The sequence below is a fragment of the Eulemur rufifrons genome, chromosome 30 (assembly GCF_041146395.1).
Source record: "Eulemur rufifrons isolate Redbay chromosome 30, OSU_ERuf_1, whole genome shotgun sequence".
Taxonomy (NCBI): Eukaryota; Metazoa; Chordata; class Mammalia; order Primates; family Lemuridae; genus Eulemur; species Eulemur rufifrons.
In genome coordinates this window covers 10,971,355-10,981,230 of record NC_091012.1, presented here as the reverse complement: position 1 = coordinate 10,981,230, position 9,876 = coordinate 10,971,355, and the positions used below count along the sequence as shown (strand labels likewise).

At 46.3% G+C, this 9,876-nt stretch overlaps 1 pseudogene; it reads left to right on the top strand.

Annotated features, from left to right (window-relative positions):
- Window positions 1-8,361: 8,361 nt before the first annotated feature.
- LOC138377857 (olfactory receptor 3A10-like) lies at window positions 8,362-9,076 on the top strand (annotated as a pseudogene).
- The last annotated feature ends 800 nt before the right edge of the window (window positions 9,077-9,876 follow it).

The window sequence follows — 9,876 nt, the reverse complement described above, 5'->3', positions numbered from 1 at the left end:
CTGCTCTGCAACATTTTGAAGGCCGTTTAAACAAAACAAAACAAGACCAAAAAACCCTTTTTACAGGCAGTGAACTTCTCATGGCAGTCCATCAGGTAGTGTACCCTTTCCTCCCTCTCCCAGAAACCCTTTTCCTTTTGGAATGTGAATTGACCAGCTCTGGTGAAGGTTAATGAGGATTTACACCTTCTTTTGTTTGCTCAGCTTCCTTTAATTGCCAGGTAAACATCTCTGTGGGAGAGATAATCCCCTTACTAACCTCAGCAGCAGGGTTTATGCTACTCTCAGTGACTGCGAGTTAAAAATCTGTTTTCTTGTTAGCCGTCAGCAAGGCTGTTCTTTCAGTTATTACTCCACTTTCTCTCAGCATGCTCTAGGCACGTTCCCTTGCCCTCCGTGTGCTCCCTGTCTGGAGGACACTGCTTGTCACCCCCCTGCCCCCATCCTTGCTGGTGGCATTCACCCATCATTCTCCTGTGCCAGGGCCAGGCCCCCAAATCTCAGGGCCAGGAGGTGACACTGGCCTTGTCTTGCTTGGTTCCTCTATGCTGTTCCCAGGCCACTCTTTTACCTCCTGTGCTGGTTACTGCCCCCTACCCCACATCGGGTCACCTGTCCTGGCCTGCTCCATGCCCCAGAAAGTTGCCCCATGCTAGATGGTGCCACTCAGGGGGCTCCCTTGTTCTGGCCCTTATGCTAAGCCCATGGAAGGCACAGAACACCACACCTTAGGAGGACAGACAGCCAAAGACATTCGATCTGCCTACAAACTTCCAGCCTCTCTACAGCTCGGGGAGTGGCGGAATTCCCCAAATGGCTCTAGCTCTCACTGGAGTACAGTAGTACCAGACCCTGTCGTTGTGCCTTGAAGCCTAGGTCTGGTAACAGCTCTCCTTGGTGCCTGACCATCCCTTCTTAGCAGTGGTGTGCTGCTAAATGTTTGACGACTGCTTCTCTGAGGGTGTGTGTATGCGTGTGTAGAGGGGTGGAAAGGAGGCATGTACACAAACATACGCACATGACTTTATTACAATTTTGACTCACATAAAGTGTATGCCACACAATTTACAACCAAGAATACAATGTAAAACATTCTTTAGTGTACATTCCGTGTACCTAATGCATTCTCACAGCTTGCTTTAGTGGCTTTTGCCAAGCTCTTGTAACTGTGACCAATCTATGTTTGAAGGTGATGTACACTTACCGTTCTGACAGGAACGATGGTTGCTATTTTCATTTACTTTACCGAGACAGACAAAAGTGGAAGAAGGCCCTTCACACCTTCAGCAAGGACACGTGTGACCTGTTTGCTGAGTCAGATCACAGTATTTGGTGAATACTAGAAAAATATTTCCCCAAGTTGTCAGGCTATTTGCAGTGTAACCACGGCAGACACGGCACACTTTCACGTGGAAACTCACATCTCTGTGACTTGCAGAGAGAGCAGAAGTAGCAGATTCCGCCTCACTCTGCTTTCCGAGTCACGTGCCAGTGCAACTAATTGGTCCAATATAGGCCCTATCCCAGGAGTCAGCACCGAGTGCTCCTCGCAAAGGAGCCAGGGACGTGTAGTTTTCTTCTGCCCAGTGTCTGCTGTTGAAGAAGGCTCACTAGACGAAGGTGGGGTTGGACAGTGAGGAGCCGGACCACAGAACGCACCACAGTCCTCCCTTGGGCTCCTCCACACCCATATGTACACTTCCTACAATACGCACTAATCGCAAACACTTACTATACGTTCCGGATGCTGTTTCAAGCACTTTACACATATCAATCCATTACTTATGTTTTCAGATGTTAATAGCAGCAACAACCTCCTGCCTGCCATAATGCCACCATCCTTCAAATAAATAAAAGCACACACACTCTCTCCCCATCAGCACAGACTCAAAGCCTCACTCATCTCTTGGTAATGATCGTTCCGTCTCTAGTTCGTTGATAATATTGTGTGGATACCTAATAATCTGTGGAATGAATTATAAAGTTACCTCCCACCAACATCACCAGTGTCTTAGTTTGCTCTGTGCTGCTACAACAGGACACCTGAGACTGGGTAATTTCTAGACCACAGGGATTTATCCCTTACAGTTCTGGAGACTGGGAAGTCCAGGGTCAAGGGGCCCGAATCTGGCGAGTGCCTCCAGATCACTGTGTCATCCCATGGCGGTAGGCAGAAGGGCAAAAGAACAAGAGAGAGACAGAGAGACAGAGAGACAGAGACAGAGAAAGGAAGGAGACCAAACTTGTCCCTTTATCAGGAACCCACTCCCATGATAACTAACCCCCTTCCATGATAATGGCGTTAATCCACTTGCGAAGGCAGAGCCCTCATGGCCTAATCACCTCTTAAAAGCCCCACACTGCTGCCGTGGGGATTGAGTTTTCAACACGTGAGCTTTGGGTACACATTCAAACCATAGCAGCCAGTGTAAAACAGTGGAGGGAAGGTGGGGAAGGACGGAAATTTCGGAATGCAAATAAAACACAGGCAGCAGGAAATAACAAAGAAGTAAAGCGGACACAACTGCTGCAGTCCTCACTTCTGCAATTAGACAAAAGGACATGCTTGAGTTTTTCAGTTTTTCATTTCCTCTCACGTCCCCTTTGCCCTCAGCTAACATCCCAGCTGATGAGGATGCAGTGACCCAAGCCTTCCTTCCTGAAGGGGCTGGGCCCTTGCTGGCCCTGTCCATAGGGGGTTGCAGTCCTTCATCCCCCAGTAAATGTGACCTTTCCACACGACAGTACTAGGAGGCGCTGCCCCAAACGCTGTGGCTCTCAGGCATACACTTTTCCCTGACCTCACGATGTGGCAGCAGTTCTCTCTCCTCTGGATAATCAGGACCCATCCCGCAGCCAACACCATGACCCCCTTCGGCTTGTTGGTTCAATACCACGAGGCGCCCTGGAGAGCCAGGCAAATTCCTGAAATCCAGTCCAGTAGAGCCTTCGTTGGGAGGATGTGATGGGGAATAAGACTTTGGGACGTCCATGGATGGTATTTTTGGCAAAACCATGGCAGGTGGGAGGGCAGGTACACGTGCAGAAAAAAATCTCTGTTCCAGAAAGAAAAACCTGCTGCCTGCTGCAGAGGGGAAGGGGTCCAATGTAATCCACCCTCCAGCAGGCGGCTGGCTGGTGCCGGGGAGGTGGTACCTCATAGGGGCTACGGTTGGTAAGTTGGGCACCCAGACCAGCCTCATCCTTCCCAAGACATTCCTCCAGCTCCTTAAGCTTCCCCGTTGTCCCTAGAGTCACGGCAAGGGGCCTCAGGGAAACGCACAGGGGCAGGAGCTGCTCCTCAGGCGAGGGGGAGCGACGCAGCGGGCTCTCCCGCTCCTGCCTTCCCTGGAGAGCTGCCCCCAGTCACATCAGAGCGGGGCTCCTCGCGGGGCACCGCGGGGGCGGGCAGGGGCAGTGGAGGAGGCCCCCGGGCAGACACGCTGAGAGCTGAGTCCCCGAGAGGGAGAGAGGGGAGGAGCTGCGCCTTGCCCGGGAGCAGCGGGACAACCAGCACAGTTTGCACAGTGAGGCCGAGCTGTGTGGAAGTCAGTCTGTGACCACCTGTCTGTGTGTCTGCAGATAGGTCTGTCTGCCCCAGGACATCAGGAAAATAAAGGCCCACCTGCCTGGTAGGTCGGGAAGCCGTCCAAGGAGCGAGAGGGTGGCTTGGTGCTTGAGGGAGCATCTCAGCCAGCAAGGTCACCAAACAGGGCCTGGCCCTGGAGCTGAGACCCTCGGTGTCCTGTTCTCTGACACGTTGCACTGGGCGGGCAGCTTTCGCCTCTTCTTAGGCGCCCTGTAGGAGGGACCTGCAGCTGGAGAATGGGAGCAAACAGCGCAGGGCCCCCTGGACCTACGTCAGGGCATGGGCTGAGGTGCCAGACCAGGCCAGTGTCCCTTCAGTTGCAGCCAACTTCATTGTTTTCTGCTGATCCCCAAAATAATCTTACCCCAAGAAAAATCATTCAAACACTGCAGACAAGACTAAGGCAGACTGAACATTTACACACACACACACACACACACACACACACAGTAACTACAGTTAACAGGCTGGGTTGATGCTTCTGTGCTTCAAAGGCAGAGTTTGTTCATGTCATACACATGCAATGATACTATATACATTGCACTGTGGCTTCCTCTTTTCACTTAACATATATATATGTTGTGGACGTTTCTCCCTAGCAGTGTGCAGAGCCATGCACCTCATTCTTTCAGTAAACCATTTTATGGATGCATTATAATGTGCTACACCGCTTACCTATGTTGTTTCTGACTATTAGTCATTTTTAAATAATACTGCACTTAAGTGTTGATCAGTGAAAATCAGTTTGATGGTGAGTACATGTGCGCACCGTCTGGGGGATGGACAGGCTCGAAGCTCTGACTCGGGTGGGGCAAGTGCAGTATACATAACCTAAACATATTTGTATGTCCATAATATGCTGAAATAAAAAAGAAAAAAAGAGAATGCTCCAATGACCATTCCTGTCTACTCATCTTTGTGATTGTACAGACGTTTCAAAGGACAAAGCTAAGAATTTGAGTTGCTGGGACAGAAGACATTCACTTTTAAATTTCTGAGAGAGTTTGCAAAATTTTTACCAAAATGGTGGCACCAGCTTCATTTGTGCTAATAGTCAGGGTCTTATCAATCATCATAATGTTTGCTAATAGAATGGGGGAAAATGAATTCTCAATGTTGTTATATGCGGTTCTTTGGTCATTACTGAAGCCTAACATCTTTTTGTTCCTTCGCTGGGCCATATTACTCCTACCTGTCTTCTAAGAATTGCCTGTTCTTACCTTTATCTGTTTTTCAACTTGGTTGTTTGGCTTTTGCTTAGTGATGTGTGAGAGCTCTTGTATAGTAAACATGTTAGCCCTTTGATTATCAAACACGTTGCAAATACATTTCCCAATGTGCTGTTTGCAGTTTAACTTTATTTGTTGCCAAGTTTGTCTGTGTCAGTTTCTAGTTGTTATATAGTTAAATTGGCCACCTTTTTCCTGTACAGCTTCAGGCTTCATCCCTTTCCTCCCTCCCTGCCCTCTGTGTTTGGAATGGCCTTCCCCAACTCAAGTTTATAAAAATATCATACATTTTCTTTTAGTACCTTCCTTTCCGGTGCCCATGGCTTCCAATTCTGCAACTCATGGCCTGGACAGGGCAGGAGTAGAGGGGCAGCCATATGGGAGGTTGGTTCTTGGGGTGTTTACATGAGAACTTTGATCCTTCTGGAAATTATTTTGGTGTAAGCAGTGAGTTTATAAAAATAGGTTATCCACCTTCAAGGTTAAATAATTCATCCTTTCCCTACTTATTTATTTATTTATTTATTTATTTTTGAGACAGAGTCTCACTCTGTTCCCTGGGCTACAGTGCTGTGGCATCAGCCTAGCTCACAGCAATCTCAAATTCCTGGGCTCAAGTGATCCTCCTGCCTCAGCCTCCTGAGTAGGTGGAACTACAGGCATGCGCCACCATGCCCAGCTAATTTTTTGTACATATTTTACTTGTTTGGCTAATTTCTTTCTATTTTTAGTAGAGACGGGGTCTCGCTCTTGCTCAGGCTGGTCTCGAACTCCTGAGCTCAAACAATCCACCTGCCTTGGCCTCCCAGAGTGCTAGGATTACAGGCGTGAGCCACCGCGCCTGGGCCATACTGATTTTCAACATCAACTTTACTACATCATGAGTGCCTATATGTGCTGGAGTCAACTTCTGGACTTTTCCTTTAAGTCCATTATTCTGTCTTAATATGATCATGCCAGAATCACATTTTTCTCTTTAAAAACATACTTACTGAAAAATGTTCATAAATGTCAACCAAAGAATTGTGAGATTTTTGCAGATACAGAGCAATATTTAGTTAATGGAACAACGAGGCTGCATCGAATGCATTTGAACCAGAGCATCTGCCATCCCTGGAGATGAACAAGAATCTCCTCCCTTTCCAGGCCAGTGTCAGCCTCACACTGAACCTGGCATAGTCAGTGGCTACTGTAAATGCCACAAAACAACAAGACATAGAGAGAGTAGGGTGTTGGGTACACAATAAGAGTATAAAGATTACAAACAAACATTCTAGGGCCTTGGATTTCCATATTTTTTCTTTAAAAGCCATGAGAATTGTAATGAGGAGTGTTGTAGGTTGAACTGTTAACCCTAGAAACATATGTTAAGTCCCCAGCTAGCAGTGCCTGTTAAGGTGACCTTATTTCCAAATAGAGTCTTTGCTTGATAAAGTGTATGTCAAAAATTTAAAAAAAAATAGAGTCTTGACAGATGTAATCAAGTTAAGATGAGATCATGTGGATTAGGCAGACCCTAATCCTAATGACTATTGTCCTCATAAGGAAAGAGAGGTTTAGAGACACAAACAATGAAGAAAGATGGCCATGTGAAGATGGAGGCAGATATTGTAGTGATGCACCTACTAGCCAAGGACCAGCACTGGACCACCAGACACCATTAGCTTTTTTTGATGAATATTTGGTTTTGGACTGTGTTTTGGTACTTCATCTTTATCCAACTATTGTGCTGAATGCTCGCAATTGTCAAAAATAATCCATTTCTCATCACACATTACAATACGGTTTAGAAATGGTCCGCTGGTACTATCCACTACAGCTTCATGAAACCTGGTCAATCGATTATAGCGGATGTCTACTACAACCAGTTGGATGAAATGACGAGGATGCAGCAGCCGAGACTGGTCAATAGAGACAGGCCAATCCTCTTGCAAGACAGTGCTTGACCACATGTTGCACAAACAATGCTGCTCAAACTACAAAGGCTGGACGTGGAAACTCTCTGTCATCTACCGTATTCACCAGACTACCACTCATCCAGGCTTTGGACCATTTCTTGCAAGGAAAAATATCCAATTCTCAACAAGCTATGGGAAATGCCTTTCATTATTTCATCAGCACTCGCTGTCCAGGCTGCTTTGCTGCTGGCATAAACAAGCTACCGTTAAGATAGCAAAACTGTATCGATAGTTTAGGCATGTACTTTGATTAATTGCACTGCTTCTTGTTTGAGATATAATACACTACACTTTTGATTTGAAATCTGACATTTCATATTTAATGTATCATTTTTGTCATGGATTTCATTTATACAGAAGTTATAATCCCCACAATATGTTATTATTTTGGTTTTAAACAGTTTATCATGTTTTAAAGAACTATTTTAAAAATAAAAAATAGTTTACATTTACTTACATATTTTCCATTCCTGGGACTCTTCATTCCTTTACATAGATCCCAGTTTCCATATGGTATCATCTTTCCTTGTGGAGAACTGTCTTTAATATTTCATGTAGTGCAGGTTTTCTGCTAACAACAAATTATCTCAGCTTTTGTGTGTCTGAAAAAGTCATTGTTTTGCCTTCTTTTTTGTGAAATTGACATAACAAAATAAACTATTTTAAATGAAACAAAATTTGGTGGCATTTTTGTGACTTCACAGGTGAAATGATTACCAAGGATTGAGGTGAAGAGAGCAGATGAAAAATACTAGCTGAGGATAGGAGAGCGAAGCCCTCTTCCACTGGGGCACGTTTGCTGCTGTGGGGGAGTCGGACAATGGCATGGGGCAGGGAGCTGACAGACCTCTTGCCTGGTGGTCAAAGAGGAGGGGAGAGAGCACAACACAGAGGGCCGTGGAGTCCACGGGAGGACTTTGGGTTTGACCCTGAGTGAGATAGGAGGCACTGAAAGGTTTCAAGGAGGAGAAGGGTGAGACCTGACTGATGTCTTACCACTGATCTTGAGTTGGGGTTCTCCTGGGTTGTTGATGGTGAAATAACGGGGCCATTTCAGATATTATAGTTACCAGGTCCAAGATCCCTTATTCAGATAGGAGGTGCTGAGGGAGGTATTGGCTTTGATATCCTTACAGGAGGAGGTGCGTGCACTATAACTTCAAGGTCTATGCACCTCTTGGTGCAGGGGCTGATGAGGTTACCATCTCCATTCTCCTAGCCTCTACCTTAACCCTGGTCTTCTGAGCTTAACCTCAGTCCTCCCGTTCCAAGTCTCATTCCTTTAAGTCTGAAACCTGCCTGCTTTGTCTTTGGGCCTTCCCTCACCCCAGCTCCCTCTTGTAAGTTGGGATTCCACACCTAGACCCTCATAGACTCTGAGTTGGACCCTATGGGTGCTGGTTTCTGTAAAGGGCTCCATGCAGCTGGGGAATGGGACACTAGTGTCCCATTTTCTTCTGGAAGGCCTGCAGACACAGAGGCATTGAGGCCCCTGCTGTTCACCATCTTTCTGCTGATGTATATAGTGGCTGTGGTTGAGAACCTGGGCATTGTCAGCCTTATCGTGGTGGACTCCTAACTCCGCACTCCCATGGACTTTTTCTTAGGCAGCCTCTCCCTGCTGGATGCTGCCTGTGTCTCCAAAAGAGTGCCTCAGATGCTGGCGCATCTGCTGGCTGCAGTGCGGACCATGCCCTACCGTGCTTGTCTCATTTAGATATTCTTTCTCCACTGCCTGGCACCCTGGGAGTGCTTCCTACTCACAACTATGGCCTACGACTGCCATGCAGCCATCTGCCAGCCACTGCACTACCTGGTCCTCATGGGCCAATGGACCTGGACAGGACTTGATTCAATCTCTTGCCTGCTTGCCTTGGCCATCGCACTCACCCACACCATGCTTGCAGCTGTACTCAAGTACTGCCGGCCTCACCTTATCACCCACTTCTGGGACCTACTTCCTCTGCTCAAACTCTCTTGCTCCAGCACATGAGCCAATGAACTTGCCCTGCTCTTCAGTTTTATGGTGGCTCTTGTGCCCTGGTGGCTCCTGAGCCCTGGTTATGATCTCCTGTATACACATGGTAGCTGCTGTTCTCAGGAGTCCCTCCACCAAGAGCCGCAGAAAAGCCTTTTCCACCCGTGGTGCCCACATTGCTGTGGTCTGTATTTTCTACCTCATTTTCATTCTCTGCTACATCCTTCCCAGCTCCACATACTCTGGCTTGCAAGACTGGGTGCTCTCCGTGCTGTATGTGGTCCTCACTCCCATGCTCAACCCCATCATCTACAGCATGTGAAACAAGGAAGTAAAGAGGGCTTTGGCAAGGCCCTTGGGAAAGAAAGGACCTGGTGGGCACCAGTCACATCAAATCAAGGTTGCACTCCTTCTCCACAATGAGGCTGCCATATGCCTGATGATTTAGGAGTAAATCTGATCACACAGGAGTTTGAAATTTAATGTAGAAGATCCACGAGGTGAAACCTATTTTGTGTATCAGGTTTTCCTCCATTCCAGCAAAGATCAAGTATTTTTGTTGCATTTTTAGTTCTAAATCATCATGTTTCCTTTCTTTTTTCAGCTTATGAACATAAAACATGGTCATTGGATCAGCTGTACAATTACAGAGGCTTACAGAATGACATACAAAAAAATACCCTCCACAATCTTGCCACCCAGAGAGAACCAATGTGAACATTTTGATGGTTTTCCTTCAGGTTTCTTTTCGAGCTGTGAATGTATGTGCATGTATATTTAAGCAGGGAAAGCAAACTGGAGTCATAATGTCTTTATGGTTCTGTATGCTTCTATACTCTTCACTTTTTCTTTCAACTAGAATACATACTTAGTACTAAATCATTCATGCTTTACACAAAGCTTTACACAAAAATTTCTCATAATCTGTCTCTGCACGAACCGCTATGAACAGTCTTATGTATAGCCTTCCAGATTTTCTCTTGAGATACACTAACCTGCACTTGTCATATTTTTATTTACATAAATTGAGTCATACAACCTGCCAAATTGGCTGTTATTATTCTTATTCCATAAATTCCATGTTGCTGTCATTTGTACAATTCTCTACCAGGTTGTTTGTCT